Genomic DNA, 19,041 nt, shown 5'->3' with positions numbered 1-19,041 from the left:
GCCGCTTTTGTTCTTATATGGGTTGTAGAACGTGAGATTGTTGCTGGTGTCGTTGATGATTTTGCACACGTACACCCACCCGTAGCTACCAAAAAATGCTTTTAGGGTGTCCTGTGAAGGATTTTCGCCTAAAAATTCTGGGAGTTCATATTTTTGGTACCTAACATCATCCACCTCTAATTGATCTGAGGTTGACATAACGACTAAGATGAATCAGAAAGTGTAAAAGGATGTTTACTATACTAATTGCAAAATGGAGTTATATGTGTAGTTTGGATAATGCTTCAAGTGTCTCCATGTTCATATTTATACACCGCTCTATATGCTTTTTAATTAAGCAACATGAGCTCCAGTATCTTTTTTTAATATATTTATGTTGACACCAATAATCTTGTCTTTGTTTATTCATCATTAGCTAATTAACCCCCACAACGAATTACAATTAGTGATATAAGATCATAAGATTGTAACTCTTTACCTAATTATATAGAAGTAAAAATCATTAAATGAAGTAATATGAGTAACTTTCCTATAAAAAAAAAATATTCTTACTAATGTAGAAAAAAAAAACATATTCATGAGGAGTCCTGTTAGATTCGTCTCAATGTGTAAATAATTACTTATTTTAGACCACGTTTCTGGCCGGTGGTAAGATGCCCCTAAGTAAATAACATTAAGTAACAAGTAAAGAAACAAATATAGGGCGAAAGTAGAATTGTATAATATGAATTTTGCTTGGCTGATTGCCAAGGTACATGTATACATATCTACTTTTTCATTGCTGTGCCGTAGCACTTTCATGAGGAACTAACAACCTTCTTTAATTTACTCAGACGTAGTAGTTTTTCTAGGTCTCTGAGTTCCAAGTTCGAGGGATTGGATGACCATCCATGGCTTGAAGACGAAAGGTACCACTTTGCACTTCCTAGATGATTTGATAAGGTCCTTCCCAATTTGGTGCTAGTTTGCCTAACTCTTTGGCTCTGCCGACAGCTCCTATCTTCCTTAGGACCAGGTCCCCTACTTGGAGTGGTTGTCTGGCAACTCTCTTGTTAAATTTTCGAGCCATTCGGAGTTTTTATAGCTGCATTCCTAACAATGCATTGCCCCTGATCTCTGGTACCTGATCCAAAGTCGTGCACAGAGCAGCCCAATTGGCTCTTCTGAGTATAACATGATTCTCAGAGTAGGTTCCTCTATTTCGATGGGGAAGAGGACTTTAGAACCATAGATAAGCATGAACGAAGTTTCCGTAGTTGAATTATTGGTCGTTGTTCTGATGGACCATAATACCAACTGCAATTCTTCTATCCATAGGCCTTTTGCATTGTCTAGATTCTTTTTTATGTCGTTTGATAAGATCTTGTTGAACGCTTCTACTTGCCCATTTGCCTGCGGATGAGCAACAACCGCGAAGTGAGCCTTGATTTCCCGTTCAGCCAACCAGTCTTTGAGTTTAGGAGTCTCAAATTGTGGGCCATTGTCAAAGACAATGGACCTCGCATGCCGAATCTTATTATGATATTTTTCCAAATGAGGCCTTTGACATCATTAGTAGTGAGTCCCCGCATTATTGCTTCAGCTTCAACCCACTTGGTGAAGTAGTCCACTGCTACAATGACGAATTTTTTCTTGCGGGTTGCTATGGTAAATGGTCCCAGAATGTCCATGCCCCATTTGGCAAAAGGAAGCGGGAACAAGAGTGGAGTCAGATACTTGGACGACTTTTGGTGTATGTTACCATGCTTCTGACAGCTATCACATTTCTTGGCATATGTTAGGGCGTCTTTTATTAAGGTGGGCCGTTAATACCCAGTCCTTAACGATTTTTCCCCCAACACTCTTCCCCGTATATGAGAAGTGCAGGCTACTTCATGAAGCTATTTCAAAACCTCCAATCCATCTGCTCTAGTGATGCACTTGAAAAGAGGACGGTTAAATACTTTTGTGTAAAGAGTTTCATCCCAGTGCTCGAACCACTTGTCCCTAGCTTTGACATACTTAGCTTTTATAGGATCCGAAAGTAAACGGCCTGTTTTCTTGATTTCTATAATGGGTTCCATCCAGACTTTCCCTTGGTTGAGGAACAATACTTACTCCTGATTAATACTTTTCTTTGACTTCACTTCCCGAAACACCGTTCTTGGTGCATCACCTTCGGGCGAGTGCGCTAGCGAACTTTGAGAGAGCATCAGCCTGATGATTTTTTGATCTTGGAACTTGGTCGAGCACAAACCGCTTCAAAGACTTGACCTCTTCTTTTATTAGGTACATATATTTGCTCATAGATGATTCTTTGCATTCAAAGTCCCCACTAACTTGACTGACGACTAGTAGAGAGTCTGACTTAGCCTCAATCTCTAAGGCCCCAGCCGCCTTGCACATTTTTATTCCTGCGAAAAGTGCTTCGTATTCTGCTTCATTATTTGACGCTTGAAATTCAAATCTGAGTGCATATTCAAACCTATCTCATTCTGGAGATTGGCAAATCATTCCGGTCCCACAATCATTGACGATAGAAGATCCATCTACCACAAGCGTCCAGTGCTTTCTGCCTTCAGCTGGATCTTTTACAGGCTCTACAACTGCCCGGGTAAGCTCTACTATGAAGTCGGCCAAAGCTTGCCCTTTCTAGGCTCAAACGTCAAGTCAAACATGTCCAATTCTACTGTCCATTTGAGCATTCGTCCTGAGGCGTCCATCTTTTGCAAAACTTATTTTAGGGGTTGGTCAGTATAGACTAGTATGTTGTGGGCCAGAAAACACGGCCTCAACTTTCTGCTGGCCATGAGGAGTGTCAGGCGAACTTCTCCACTAATTTATATTAGTATTACATGACTCACAAAATAGACGGGTCTTGCACTGATTCTCTTTCGGCTAACAGAACCGTACTCACAGCTTGAGGCAAGACGGCCAAGTATACAAACAATTTTCCCCCTCGACTGGACTGACCAACCGAGGTAGTTAACGGAGGTGCTCTTTTACTTGCTGGAGCGCTTACTTAACTTCCTCTGTCCATTCAAATTTCGCTTTTTTTAATGGTTGAAAAGAAATGATGACATTTGTCACTTTATTTAGAAAGAAATCGTCCTAGGGAGGCTAAGCACCCTGTCAGACGCTGAAATTATTTGATCTTGGACGGTGATGTCATGCTTAAGATTGCTTGAATTTTTTCAGGATTTTACTTCTATTCCTCTTCGGTCGACCAAGAACCTAAGAATTTTCCAGCTACAACTCCGAATACACATTTTTGAGGATTCAACTTCAATTTATATTTTCAAAGAGTTTTAAAAGTCTCTCGAAGATCACCAATGTGACTTTGCTCCTTCCGGCTTTTAACAATCATGTCATCAATGTAGGCCTCCATATTACGCCCCAGCTGTGGCTGAAAAACAGTATTAATTAGTCGCTAGAAGGTAGCCGGTGAATTACGGAGGTCGAATGGTATCCTCAACCAACCATAGAGCCCTTTCTTTGTGATGAATGGTGTTTTATGTTGGTCTTCTGGCCATATTGGGATTTGATGGAAACCAGAGTAAGCATCCATAAAACTCAGCAAGGCATGGCCGGCCGTGGAATCTACTAACCGATCTATTTTCGGTAAGGGGAAGTTGTTCTCGGGACAGGCTTTGTTAAGATTACTGTAGTCCACACACATCTTCCATCTGCCATTAGGCTTAGGAACCATGACAACATTAACGATCCAATCTAGGTAATAGGTCTCTCGAATGAATTTTGACTTTAACAATTTCTGTACTTTTTGGTCGACGACCTGATTCCTGGCTGACCAAGGTGCCTTTCTTCTGAAGAACAGGTTTTTGACTTGGATCTATATTCAGTTTATGAACAGCTACTTCAGGATCAATGCCTGGCATTTCTTCAACATTGTATGCAAAAACATCCTCGAATTGTTTCAACAGTTTAACTAGCTCGTCCTTTAGCCTTGGCTGTAGAACAGACCCAACCTTCAACATCATTTCCGGACGTTTATCATCCAAACAAATTTTCACATGCGCTTCTACAGGCTCAGGCCATTCAAGAACAACACCCATAATAGTCATCACTTCTTCTGACGAGGCTGCTTCTTCTTTAATAGCCATGTATTTCCTTTTCTTGCTTGGCAAGAGGCTGGACGGTTTGCTTGCTGCAGGAGCCTGCGTCTGAGGTCTTTCAACCATCGACCTCAGAGCATCCACTTGGTCTTTTACAAACTCAGCTGCCTTGCCTTAAACAATTATCTTTGGTTGTTCTAACTTTTCTCCTTTCCAAGATGAGGGTCTTAGGGTGGTAAGATAACATTCTCTAGCCGCCTGTTGATCTCCATATAGAAATCCAATTTTTACCCCATCATACTCAAACTTCATCAGCATGAGATGGGTAACCATTACCGCCTTGATATAGTTCAGTGTTGGTCATCCTAGAATGACAAGGTTCTGGGCGGCCAGGAACTTAACAAACAAGGTTCTGGACGCCTCTTTGTCTCCTACCTAGACGGGCAAGGTAACTGCTCCCATTGGTTGGATGATTCCTCCCCCAAACCCGATTATGGGATGCTGAACTGGGACTAAGTTGCATTCGTCGAATTTTAATCTTGACAAACAAGCAACGCTTATAATATCTATAGAGCTTCTGGTGTCGATTAGAATCCTTCTAACTCTCAAGTTTGCTATCTTCATCTCTACTATCAAGGGATCATCATGAGGGGATCTCAATTTTTCCCGATACAATTAATTGACGACTACTTTAGGGAATGGGTCAGTCTCTACCTGATTGGTAAGCAAGACCTGGCCGAGTTTCGTAAGGTAATTCTTATGTCCCCGATTGGTCGGTCCTCGAGCTGCAAATCCCTCCTGAAATGAAAAGAACCACATACTCATCGGTACTCTAACTTTATTTCTTCTTGCTTTGACGATCACCTTTTTTTTTCAAACTTTTCTCCCCCTTTGGGGCAAGTATGGATTCATCTTTCGTTTCCGAGCTACATCCTCTAAAACTCTCTTAAGATGTTTACATTCATTAGTTTCATGACCACAGTCCTTGTGGAAGTGACAATACTTACTCTTATCCCTATTTCTATAGGGAGTCTGCATCTCGGCCAGAGCCTTTAGTTCATGTTGATCTTTAATCTCCATAAGAATGGAGTATTGATCTTTGCTGAACTCTATGGGTTCCGCCGGAGATTCAGATTCTCTTCTTTTACTTCGCCTGGACGGAGTTGTCATAGAAGTCAGAGCCCAAGTTTCTGCCTACTTAGGATTGCTCTTCTTCGATTGAATTGTTTCTTCAACCTTTTTCGCCTCCGGATGTTTTGCCTCCGCACATACTTCAGTTGCATGGATGAATGCTTCAGCCTCCTAGAGGGCTTCAGCTAGAGTAGTGATCTTCTTCTTTACTAGATTAAACTTAAAACTTCCTAGCCTCAAGCCTCTGATGGGCGTCAAAGGCCACCCCAACATTAAGATCTTGAATCTGCAATGCCTCTAACTTGAATCTTTTGACAAAACTTCTTAAAGCTTCCTTTGGTCCTTGGATGATCTTACCCAAGTGCATGCTTGTTTTTTGTTCTTGTCGATTTGCTACAAAATGACTAGTGAAAAGATAGCTAAGCTTCGTGAAATTATTCACTGAGTTGGGAGGGAGATTGTTGAACCATTTTCAAGCTACACCTTTTTAAGTAGCTGGGAAATTCTTACGTACACCATGTGGCGTCATCTACCGCCTGAACTTACATTTGATGCTCGTATGCGGACAAGTGGTCGTCCGGATCAGTGGTCCCATCAAAGGGTTCTATCGTAGGTAGCTTAACCTTTGGAAAAGGGGGTGCTTCCATGATTTTGGACGAGAATGGAGTCGACCAGTTAATCTTGAGGCCCCCTACAGTCCCTCAATGGGTATGTGCTCCCGACAATATTCTCTCAATACTGGGTTAGAAGAAGTGTTTGTGAGGCCTGGTCGCATATACACCATAGGTTGCAATACAGCCTTCTCCTGTCTTGTACTAGTAGAATAATTGTTTATTGTTGCGGTTTTACCCATACGCAGCAATATATCACGTAAAAAGAAAAGAAAAAAATATAAAATACCATATTGTTGCGGTTTCGACCGAAAACCGCAACAATATGGTTTCAACCGATTTTTTTTGGAAAATTTTGACTATTTGACCAAATATATTGCTGCCAAAAACCACAGCAATATATTAAAATAATATAAAAAATTATAATTTGGACCTATTGTTGCGGCTGCTATTGAAAACGCCTCTTCCTCTCCTTCTCTCATCTTTTCTCTTCCTCTCCTTCCCTCATCTTCTCTCTTCCTCTAAACGTTCTCATACTCTCAACCACGCCGGTTGAAATATCATCTTCGATTTACCGGCGTTCATCAAAAATAAAATCATCTTCTCACCAGTTCTTGCTGTTCATTTCAACCATCTTTGATTGATTCTCTCATCTGACGCGAAATATTGAAGGGAACAACACAGGTATTTGCGGACGACACAGATCTGGACGGTTCGTTGACGAGCGAATTTGTTCTCTCATTTGATATTTTTTCATCTGACGCGCGATTTTGTTCGGATCCACCGTCGGGTCCGCCGATGACGCGCGATTTTGTTCGGATTTTACCGCCGGTTCCGTCGCCGTCGCCCGGATAGTTGTCGGCCATCTGGATTTCAGTTGTTCGTTGTAGTGTTGTGTTTTTTGACAAAGGAGACGCACTTCATTTTTTTTTTTTTTTTGAATTTTTTTCATTTTTGTTTGTTAAGAATTATAATTATAGGCTGACGAATGATTTTTGTTTGTTGAGAATTTTTGTTTTGTTGTGGTATCTAGTATGTACAATTCAGTTTCTTGTTTTTTTTGGTTCCTTACTTTTTAATTTTAATTTGTTTCTTGATTTTTTTAGTTTTATGTTTTAGTTTTTAATTTGTTGCTTAGTTTTTTCATTTCAGTTTTTTAGTTTGTTTTTCTTAGATTTGTAATAGTGGATCGTTGTAATTTTTTTATATTATAATTATCAAAAATTTACGTTTGGAGAAATAAAAAATAATAGTTTTTTTTAATTGTCCTGTGTCTATTGCTGCGGTTTTGGGATGAAACCGCAGCAATATCTTGACCTATTGCTGCGGTTTTGGGCCCAAAATCGCAGCAATACTCTCTGTTAAATAGATAAAACATAATAATATTGTTGCGGTTTGGCCTAAAAAGCACAATAATATTTGTAGATATTGCTGCGGTTTTAAACCGCAACAATATTAATTAGTATTACCTATTGCTGACCCTTTAATTGCTGCACGCCCAAAACCGCAGCAACAAGCCACTTTTTGACCGCAGCAGTAAGCATTTATTCTACTAGTGTTGGCTGAACAGTAGAGGGTCCTAGACTTCTTCCCTCGGTCTTGGACGGCAGCCTCAACGGAGGATCCCTAAGATAGGGGGTGGATCCTAAGGTTGAATGCTGCAGAGTCGAGCCTTCTTTGCTTCCAAATACTCTCGAGCATCGATTTCCATTCTATGACCACTTGGATGAATGTTGTCTTGAGTTCGGACCACCAATTTCCAGTCCATCTTCCTTCGCTGCTCACTAACCTCCGGCTGCTTTCCGTTGGTGAGCCTCTTAGATAATTCCTGACGAGGAGGCCTACTTAGTCCTGGACGACCCTCCTGAGAATGTCCCTATAGAGTATTGACAGCAGCAGGATCTGGATTTACTTGGAAAAACAGCATATCACTCTTGATCCACTCCTGAACAACAGCAGCCATCTTAGTCTTAAAGTCATTTAAGACGTTTTCCAGATGCGCAACTGTCACTGGACGCTCAAGATTCTTTTGAATAATAGGCTCACGGCTTCGTCTAGAGAGATTGACAACAGCCTTTCGTCATCCACCGCATCCTCTACTCGAATTCCAAAGCTTCTGCTTCTAGCTACATTAGATGAGTGACAATCAGTCATTGTTGAGTCTCCCCACAAACAGCGCCAAATGTTACTTAGTGCTAGACTCATAAATATACTGTTATTTCCACAACATGTTCGCCAACTAGAGATTTATGCAACAATGCCTTGATCAAAAGATCCTGAACCTTAGCTCCATTCCTGGACTAGTAAAAAAGGGACCCACCCTGGAGGTTTGGGTGGAATTTCCCCCTCTGAATCTTAAGTCATGTATCAGGAGTAGAAAGGGGAAATCTTAGAGAGAGAAAGTAGAGAGAGAATTATGACAGAGTAACAGTACACTGCTCTGAAAAAATGTACTTTTCTCTTGATTTCAAGGACTATGTATGTGCTCCCGACAATATTCTCTCAATACTGAGAGTCGTCGATCATTAGGCTACAACAACAACAACAACAATAATAATAATAATAATAAGAAGAAGAAGAAGAAGAAGAAGAAGAAGAAGAAGAAGAAGAAGAAGAAGAAGAAGAAGAAGAAGAAGAAGAAGAAGAAGAAGAAGAAGAAGAAGAAGAAGAAGAAGAAGAAGAAGAAGAAGAAGAAGAAGAAGAAGAAGAAGAAGAATTATCATAATAATAACAATAATAAAAGTAAGAAGTTGTAGTCAGAACTGAACTAAAATGAATTTGCATGAACTGATTTGAATAGAACTGAACTGAAATGAAATGAATTTGTCTGAACTGAATTGAATTGAATTGAACTGAAATGTATTTTCATTTATTGAGTCCAAAAGAACGGAGCCTAACTTGGCTAACAGCCTACCATCAATCCTGTCGCATCGACATAACCTCTGCCAATTGACAATCCCTCACCTCCAAAGCAAACTCCGAAGCACACCACACGATACTCCCCTCCGAATCCCAGCACACCACCCCCATCCCCCTCTCCCAGCCATCATTCACCCCAACATCAACATTGCACTTTACCCACCCCTCATCCTGACAACTCCACACCCCCATACTCAAACTCGTCTCCTCCCTCTTCGTCTTCATGTGTTGCAGCTCTCGAGCCTCCATAGCCTCCCTCATAAACCTTCGATGCATACTCACAAACCTCCCTCGACTTATCCCCCCCTCCCTAACCATGAGCCATAAATTTCGTGCACTCCACACAACCTGTGAATGTGTTAAGAGCAGCTCCTAGCCCTCCTCATCCAGCCCCTCATGAATCATTATGAGAATGAGAGATCTCACATAATACTTCTCATCCTTTTCAAGAGCTCGATAAATAGAATTCATGGGAAAACGGCGACTCAAAGGTATACTCAAAACTCGAGCTTGTTCAAAAGGAAGAAATAATTTCTATAAGAGTAGGATTTCAATTTCGCGTAACTGAATTAATGAGAGCACTAACCTGATCTAAATCCTTGTTAAATTCACCAATCGGAGAAATGATACATCGAGTTTGGGTACCCATAATCCATAAATCTTTCCAAACCATCACACTCTCACCATCACCAATGCGCCAACATATGCCCTTTCTCACCACCTATCTTGCCTCCCAAATCCCTCTCCATGTATAACTAGACAAATTACGAAGCTGAGCATCCAAGAAAGAAGTATTTGGGAAGTACGTAGCCTTAAGAATATCATGCAACAACGAACCACTACAAGTCAATAGTCTCCAAGCTCGGTTCCCCTATAGTACTTATGTTTTAATGAACGTTTTCCCACGGCTTCAATACCACTTAACATATTAAAACACATCAAACACTCCATTAATTTACATTCACACTCCACTATAAAAAGTTTCAAGATTGCTCCTCCTGCATATCGCTACATAAGACATAGGTTACATAAAGGTATTATTCATGAGGGTCAATTTCAATTTAAATCCTTCATTACTAACAATCTATTTGTCATAATGTAGATTCTAAAGGAATTCACACTATTCTGTATATTCTTCTCTAAATTTCTCTTTTTTATATTCTTTTGATTTCAATATTTTTATTATTCATATGTATGATTGTAGGCTTAAATGCTTCATAAACTTACATGTTTATTTTGTTAATAAAAATACCTAAATAAATTTTCTAATGTTAAATTCAAATCATTTGGACAATTGGATTAGGTTACCAATAATTTGATTGATTAAATAACATATCACTAAAAATTAGTCTTTTGCGTGTTTAATAAATCGATATAGATTAATTTTTAGATTGCATCAACATATTATATGAATTTTAATTGCATATATCTTGCATGAATCATTATTAAGTGGACAGGAATGGGCAAATTTGATTCCTGATCATAATCGTACCTTCATCCCTGAACTCAATCTTTGGTTCATTGACCAATTATGAAGTCGTTAGGGAAAAATCTACATTGGATAAATCCCTAAAGTTCTCCCTAAGATTTTCCAATGTCGAATTATGTTTATGAGTCTTCCTTTAAAGACTTGTTGGCGACTTCTTTTTTTCAAAATGTATTTTAGAACTAAAAACACTTTACAATATGAGGTAGCCAAATCTGCGCTCATCACATTAATCACAGTTTTAAACTAATCATAATCCTACTAAAATTTAGAATCGTACTATAAGTATTTCTATTCCAAATAGAATAGTAAAATTTGTAAGTTAAATATACTAATACTACTATAATTCTAAACCAATATAATCCTAACAAAACTAGGACTACTATAAAAAGTTGGGAATAACTTGATTTCACGTAAATTTGTCTCAATGCACCTCTTTATCACCCCCAAGAAAATATGGGGAACTTTTGGAATTTATTTTGTTAGTCTATATACCAATTATAACAATTCAAATTACCCTCTTACTCTCTTAGTGAAGTACATAACTAGACTATTCATCTCCTAGTTGCAACCTTGATATGTATCATATAAATTAGTTGGAGTTGTGTTTATGTTGAAAGTATATGATACGTAACCAATAACTTTTTCATTTTCTTTTTCTGGATGTAAGAATTCTTATAAATTTTTCATGAAATAGGTAAAATATGGAGAGAATTTTTTAGTGCAACTAATCTAAGCTAGATAAAAAAAAATGTCTCTAAGGTTATGAATAAGTCAAAGTAATTTTTTTGAGTTACCACATGAGCTATGCTCATTTGCTTCTTAGAGAATTTAGGGTTAAAAATTTGGCGATCTTTTTTAGGAATAAACTGAAATAAAAGCATTACTCTTTTGTAGTCTATAGATATTGGCCCGATAAATAATTACTACATATGTATGTTGTCGTGCTTTTGTCCATAAATATGAGTTTTATTGAAATTTGGTGAATTCGTTACACGATTTTTTAACATACATGGATGCACTAGTATAGCTATGGTCTATTATATCTTAGAAATATATGCTACTAATAATTCAACTTTATATTGTCCCACTCTGATCAGTACAATGGAGTATTATTCGTTATTTAGCCATATTGTTTAAAGAAAGGAAATGGAACATTAATTCCAGCCCGGCAAAAATAAAGTATCATTTTCATATAAGGCATTGCTTCGCCCCTCATATGCTCGGCATCCAGGAATGACTAGGATGACCAGAAAATAAAAAAGTTGAAAATATGTGGTATCATCACAAAACCAAAAACTATTTATATAAGTATATAGGTATCCTTTTATTTTTGGTGAGACATTTATGAGTACTTTCTTACAAGTCGATAAGGCCTTTGTTACAAGTTGATGTATATACTTTTTTTGGACACAGTTTGTCGCATATACAATACATTGAATTTGGGAGGAAGGTTTCTAAAATCTTGACATGGTATGAATGGGACCAACTTTTTTTTATCGGTGATTAAGAAAACTGTCTTACTGGATCCGAATCTTACACAAGTTAATCATACCCATCTATTTAGGCAAGGCCTTTTGAAAGACGGGAAAGGTAATGGAATCCCAACTACAGTGCCTCTATTAAGATTTAATGATTCATCTCACAGTTCTAAAGTTGTAAGATACAAATTTTACCATTCGACTATTTCGTATAAAAGCAATGATAATGCGTTAAATTGACAGCTGACGATAGCATTTGTCCAAGATCGTGTAGCATCTTTTGTATCGTAGAGTACTTTTACAAGATTCAAACTTAGCCAAGTGCTCAGAATCCTCTTTACTCATCTTTTTTTTATATGGAATTATTATTAGTTCTTTCTTGGGTAATAGGAGTAATATATTTATACAAATGCATATATCGATCTTACCTTGAACAACTAGTAGACGACATTTCTGGTGTAGACAATCAATTTGATCTGGTCACAAGTGGCTTTTATGTCATTCTTTTTTCTTTTTTTTGAGGCGATTTTATGTCATTCTCTTATTGGGGTGCAACCTTTAAGGTCATTCTTTTGAAGTAGTTGGTAGAACGGTCCCCAATATCTGTTCAAAATAAGTAATAATATTAATCTCATTTGATCTAAAACAGGCGGATTATAATAGTTCTAAGAGGTTTAAATGCTCTACAAAATAGTTGGAATCATCCTCTAAAATAAAAGCTGTCTCGATCATAAGATACATTGTTACTAATAATTTATGCACGCGATGCGTGCTTCATTATTTTAGAGTATAATTTATACTTTTTTTGGACATAATAAAGATAAAATTTAAACATTATACATGTTTTTTTAGACTAGCTAATTTTGTTGATTAAGTCTATATCACTTAACCAAACCCGTCTTATTTTATTTATACTTTTCTTTAAGATTTTTAAAATTAAAACTGATGAGCGACAAAAGAATGTTATACAGATTTATTAAGTATTTCTTATATTTTTATGAGCAAAGTAGTTTGTTTTAATTAAATTATTTCACTTTGTTAAATGATTGTATTTTCCTTTTTTATTTACTACTTGATTGTGTATTGATTGATCAAATATTTGATTGAATAATTTTCTTTGTTAATTTTTGATGCTATATTTGAGTTTGGTTTTTTTTTTTTGGGTAGTGTAGTTGATGTACTAAGGAGTAATTAAGTAAATTTATTGGGACACCATAGCTCCATATTTTCTTATATAATAGAGATATGTCCACCTAATATTTTGTGTTATGTACACCCTACAAATTGACCCTTCGAGAAGGGGGAAAATATGCATATTGTTTGTTATTGTTGAATGATAATCTCTCATATATGTGAACTTAGAGTTCAGTTTAGTTTTCTACTTCATGTAATCATCTTATCTAGTCTACTTGTTTTTTATTTACTTTTTAATAAATGTTATATATCTCTCATTCAATAAATGTTCACTTATGAATCTCTTCTATCTTCTTCCTTTAGAGATTTAGACTCATCTATATATCTATTAACTTAATACAGTATGAAAGATGCTCACCAAGCTAAACTTGATCTAGTAATAAAGAAACAACCTTCCAACTTTAAGGTTGGGGGTTCGATCCCCACTAGGGAAACTTTGGGAGACGGTTTCTCTAACCATCGCCCCAATCTCAAAAAGTCTGCTCGCAAACCTAGCAGGCTGGGTTAACCTACGCGAAGTGTCGGTCTAACATGATCCTTCATCTTACCATAGGGTTTTCATTAGGCCATAAAAAAGCATGAAGAATGCACCTTAAATAAAAGAGATTTAGTAAAACTAACTCAATACATATACAACACACTCCGTTCATGTCCTCTACTAGTCTACGACCATTATGTTCATCTAAATGCCACATGCCACAAACATATGCATGCATGTCTGCATGGAAGCACAGTGTCTGGTGGTACTTAGGAATGGCAACATATCGGATCTAGATCGGGTCCTTAAAAACCTGAATCCAAATCCATTTTCAGATGATGAATCAAGATCCACCTCAGATCCGTCGGGCCCGAGAAAGATGAACCCATATTCGGATAACGCAGATCCTGTAGATCCGGATACAAAACAAATCTTTATGCTATTACTTTTTCATATATAATTTACCAACTTTATCGCCAAATGCAAAACAAGAAATTACTACAAAGGGAGTTGAAATTATTCAACAACAAAATTAAAACGAAACCTACAAGATTCAGAGCAATTCGAACTACCAAAATGTAGGTTAAAAAAATTCACCTTAACCTAACTAGACTACTAGAGAGAGCCGCTAGAGAAGTTGCGATGGTGCGGTGGTGACTAGGTCAGACGACAAGAGAGAATGGGAGAGAAAAAGTGACGCGAGAGAGTAGTGTTGGAATCAAGGCTTGAAAAGCCTTGTTGTCTTCTTTTCATTAAATGTCCCACATTGCTTGTGGGAGGCAATACTTCCTTGCTTTTTATATATTTCCTTCCTCCTTACTCTTATTGAGTTGGTACGTGAGATGCTTTTGTGGTTGGATGTCATGTTTGGGTTTGGGCTTGCTATCACACACGCGCACGCCCCGCCCGCCTAGACCGGGCTTGGGCCTTAGGCTTTGGGGAATTAACTTAACTTAACTAACTTTTTGGACGACCCAGGTTGGGCGCGTGTGTGACCGATGAAGATTTTTAACGTTTTGACCGTTACGGTATTAATGGCAATCACATGATATCCTCCCCTTTTACTGCCTTCCGTTTTTTGCCTGATTTCTTCCTATAAAATCAGTGCTTCCTAATCAGTATACTGCTAGTGGTGGCAGTTTTAGGCTGATGTATTAACCTTGGGGAGCTTTCCGGCCATATTGATTATCACCGTTGTCGGGTCGTAATTACTTTCAAGTCAGTGGTCTCCTACCACGACACAGCCTTGAAATCATTGTCCCTCTGCCACTGCGATTGTCAGTTTCTAACAATTTGAAAGCAATTATCTGATTCGCAATGCCTGACAGTTCAACCAAATCCATGGCTCATCTTTCCAAGCTTGAGTCTCTTGAAGGAAGTAATTATAAACGTTGGGCTCAGAAACTACTCATGTTTTTCGAACAATTGGACATCGACTATGTTATGTTCAAGGACTGTCCTGCTGCCACTACTGTTACAGGTGATTCATCCTCTTCTCCTTTTGATACTCTTATTAAGCGGAATGAGGATGAAATTATAAAATATGAAAAAGATAATAAAACTCTTTATTTCCATCTCCTTAATCTGATGATAAATAATCTGTTTGATTTATTCATGGTGTATAAGTCATCTAAACTGATTTGGGAGGCCTTTGAGAAAAAATATGAGGTTGATGATGCTGGAAAACAAAAATATGTTGTCGGAAAGTGGCTGCCTTTCCAGATGGTTGAGGAAAAACCTGTTATGGACCAAGTTCATGTCTACGAAAATCTGTGTGTACTGATGTTTTAAATGAAGACATGAAGATTTGCGAAGTTTTTCAAGCGAATGTATTGCTGGAAAAATTTCCTCCTTCCTGGAGGGAGTTCCGTAACAATCTGAAACATAGAAAAGAGTTTTTGTCTCTTCAGGAACTAATTAGTTATATGAGGATTGAAGAGGCAAACCACATCAAGGATAATCAGGATTCTGTTGTTAATGTTACCAAAGCTAATCTGGTGGAAGCTGCTGCTGCTTCATCAGGATCTGATAAGTTTAAGGGTAAAGGTAAGAAGGTCAACAATAAAGGTAAGAAGCAAGGGAAATTCAACAAACCTAATGGTAAGATTCAGAAGAGGTATGTCCTTTGCTATGTATTTGGAAAGCCTGATCATAAGGCTTATTAATGTCCTCAACGCCAAGGTTCTGTCCAAAAGAAAGCACCTCAGTCTAACCTTGCTGAATTCGATGATTTTGTTGCTGCAGTGGTCGTTGAAGCAAATCTGATCGAGAATAGTTCTTATTGGATTCTGGACACCGGGGCTTCAAGGCATTTCTATTCAAACAAGGAGCTTCTCCATGATTTCCAGGATGCTACAGAAGGTGAGTGTGTCTACATGGGCAATGCGGCAACTGCTGGAGTGCTTGGACAAGGAAAGGTCACTCTAAAACTTACCTCAAGGAAAACCCTCTCCCTTTCAAATGTCTTGTATGTTCCTACTATGCGTCGCAACCAACAAAGCTGGTTTAAAAATTATTTTTGAGGCTGACAAGGTTGTAATGACTCGTGGTGGGGAATTTGTGGCGAAAGGGTAATTAAGTGGGGGTTTATTTATTTTGGATGTTGCTTCTTCTGTTGTTCCTGCTATTAATAAAACTGTTTGTGGTTCTGCTTATATTGCTGAGTCTTTAAATTTATGATATGGTAGATTAGGGCATGTTAATGTTACTTCTATTAAGAGACTAAGGACCATAGATTTAATTCCCAATATGTCCTCAATAGAGTTTTATAAGTGTCCAGTTTATGTTGAAGCCAGATTTACTAAGAAACCTTACAAAATCGTGACTGAAAGGACCACACAACTTCTAGAATTGGTTCATACGGACTTAGCTGATTTTCAGAACACTAGAAATAGAGGAGGAAAATTTTGGTACATTTGTTTTGTTGATGATTACTCGAGGTACACTAAGTTATACCTTCTTAAGGCAAAGAGTGAGGCAGGGGAAGCTTTTATAAAGTATAAGGCCGAGGTAGAAAACCAACTTGATAGGAAAATCAAGAGGGTTAGGTCTGATAGGGGTAGAGAGTATGAGAACTTCTCTTTGAGTGACCATTGTGAGAATTTTGGTATCATTCATTGTAACAAACCGAATCTACAACCAACCTAATTAGGAACTAAACACGGCGGAAATCCTAATCCGGACCATTACCATCACACTCACCACGAGTGTGGACCTCAAAAACGCTTAACTTACTAAAACTTTTAGAGTCCAATGAATATATTAGAACCTCTAACTCTAATAAACTATATTAAGTGATCCTCAAATATTTTAAACAACTAGATATATTATTAAAATTCTACAGAAAATTCGGCAGAGTTCCATTTGTAATATGGACCGCCTAAAACTTAATTTAGGACTCGCGTCCGATTCATAATCATGTATCCTCAAAATCCAGCAACCCAAACAAGTCTAGACTTTACAAACTCAAACCTTTTTAATTTAATTACAAATTAACTATTAACTATAATATTACAAAGTTGATCGTCCTCGCCGCGATACAACTAGTATAAAGCATACAACAAACTTCCAACATCGAACCTTCTTCATTATACATTACCTTCATGTACCTGCATATATCAGGCATGTAGTATCAGCCAAACTGACTGAGCAAGATTTCATACTAAGAAGCCAAACATATGCAGGTAGGATAACATTAATCATATCCTACAAATCATTTTTCTTTCAAAACATATAAATAAAATATAAACTTTATAAATCATTTCTTTCTTTCTTTTCCAAAACAAATCCGTTCTTTTCTATTTCTAAATCAAATCCTTTCTATTTCCTTCTTTAAATCAAATCCTTTCTTTTTCTTTTTCTTTCACGAAGAAAGAATCATAAACCTAGGGAATGGAACGAACTTTAGTTCCCATTGGGCTAGCTAGGCCCTGTGAGTAACTATAGACAAAGACCCCTAGTGTGCACACCCTACATACGGCCAAACCGCAGCAGAAGATCTAAGTCCGAGGTACTGATCAATGTACCCCCCCAACTATTTTGTATCTGTAAAGTCGAGACGAACCCGACGAAGTTCCAATTCCTTGAGATACCACTTAAGGTAATCCCCACAACTTTGAAAACACAAAACTATTCTTAGAGATACCACATAGGCAATCCAATAACTTTGCAAACATAAAAACTATTCGAAATATCTTTCTATAATCTTTCCTTCATTTGCGGTTCGGAAACCAAACTTTCTATCTTTGGAGGAGCATCTTCCCATTCAAACCAATCTCAACAAAGATTTGATAAAAAAACCCTTTTAAGACTCTTTTTGTAATCTATAAAAGATACTTTAAAACTAAACTCCCATCTTTTAAAAGAAACTCAATCAAAATGAGTTTAAAACTTTTATAAAACTTCTTCTTAAATAAAGGTCTTAATAAGAAATCTTACCTTTTAACCTTACAAAACGTTTAAGTAAGAAATCGTACCTCTTTGGACTTATAATGTAAACTATAAAAGTTCTGAATATGAAACCTTACCTTTTCGAATCATAGTTAAACAACTATCTCGGTCTAAACGACTCTTCAGTGAAACCGAAAGCTACAATATAAATATGTGTACTTCGTAAGTAATAAAAGACTTGGATACAACTAACTTAGTTCACAAAGCAATCAACCTTTCCTAAATTCATATAAAACATCCAACAAACATATCATGTTCTTTTATCATATAATGACTTTCATGTTCTAACGTCTAACTAAAACCGTCTAACTCAAACCCTTACCAAATTAATTGAAATCATCTTACTTTATATAAATTCAACATTACAGAATCATATGTACATATGGTAACTCAAAAGTTCATTATGAAACAAGTATATGAAGACGTAGAGTTTTTAAATCAACTATATAAAATATGAAATTTGAGCAGAAACTTAATATGAACATAACTTCCTCCTTCGAACTCCGAATCAAGCGTTTCTTGAGCCTAACTTGAGTAGAATTTCAATATGAACAACTTTTGTGAAATAGTATTTTTGCGAAAAACGCCCGAAAACTGTTGAAAAACATGAATTACGAAACTGACCTGTGATTTCTACGAATTACAACACTTTATTGTTCTACATTGCATCACTACCACCAACCATTATAACAATAATTCAATACAACAACATCAATCATACCAACAGTCATAACAGCAACAACACTACACCTCCACCACCAACAACAGAACAACTAATAACAACTACTCTAATAATTCAATAACTTAACATAACTAAAACTAATTTTGAATCACTACTCAAGAATTCTGAAATTCAAAGAAAAGTAAACAAGAGGTGTGTACCTATGCTCTATCAGGAGCAGCGAAGAATCGAGAAACATAGGACTCAAAACTTCGGCGAGGTCGTTTGAGCACCGACGAGTAGCATCAACACCGACAACATAACAACAACTACATGTAGCGGCATCAACACCACAGCGACACGAGCAGCACCGCACAGTCGCACACATGACCGCGATGAGGAGGCAGAGAAGACATGGCATAAGAACTAGTACAGCAGCAACAACAACCGACGAGAGGAGAGAGAGAAAGCAGAGAGCTTTAGCGGGGGCAGGCGACGAGGCTCCAACGAGCAACAAGAATGCCGGCGAAGCACAGGCGAAGGTGAGCGAGAGAGTTTCATGGTTCTAGGGTTTTCGGG

At 37.6% G+C, this 19,041-nt stretch overlaps 1 long non-coding RNA gene across 1 annotated transcript; it reads right to left on the bottom strand.

Moving 5' to 3' along the window:
- Nucleotides 1-16,659: 16,659 nt before the first annotated feature.
- On the bottom strand, nt 16,660-18,618 carry LOC125495073 (uncharacterized). Its single transcript, XR_007271754.2, has 2 exons — nt 17,879-18,618; nt 16,660-16,960 (listed from the first exon to the last, which is right to left on the bottom strand). It is a non-coding gene; the product is annotated as an uncharacterized LOC125495073 (long non-coding RNA).
- Nucleotides 18,619-19,041: the final 423 nt, after the last annotated feature.

This window comes from Beta vulgaris, chromosome 2 (assembly GCF_026745355.1).
Source record: "Beta vulgaris subsp. vulgaris cultivar EL10 chromosome 2, EL10.2, whole genome shotgun sequence".
NCBI lineage: Eukaryota > Viridiplantae > Streptophyta > Magnoliopsida > Caryophyllales > Amaranthaceae > Beta > Beta vulgaris.
The sequence above is the reverse complement of the archived record's forward strand: the minus strand, read 5'-3'. Positions and strand labels throughout refer to the sequence as shown.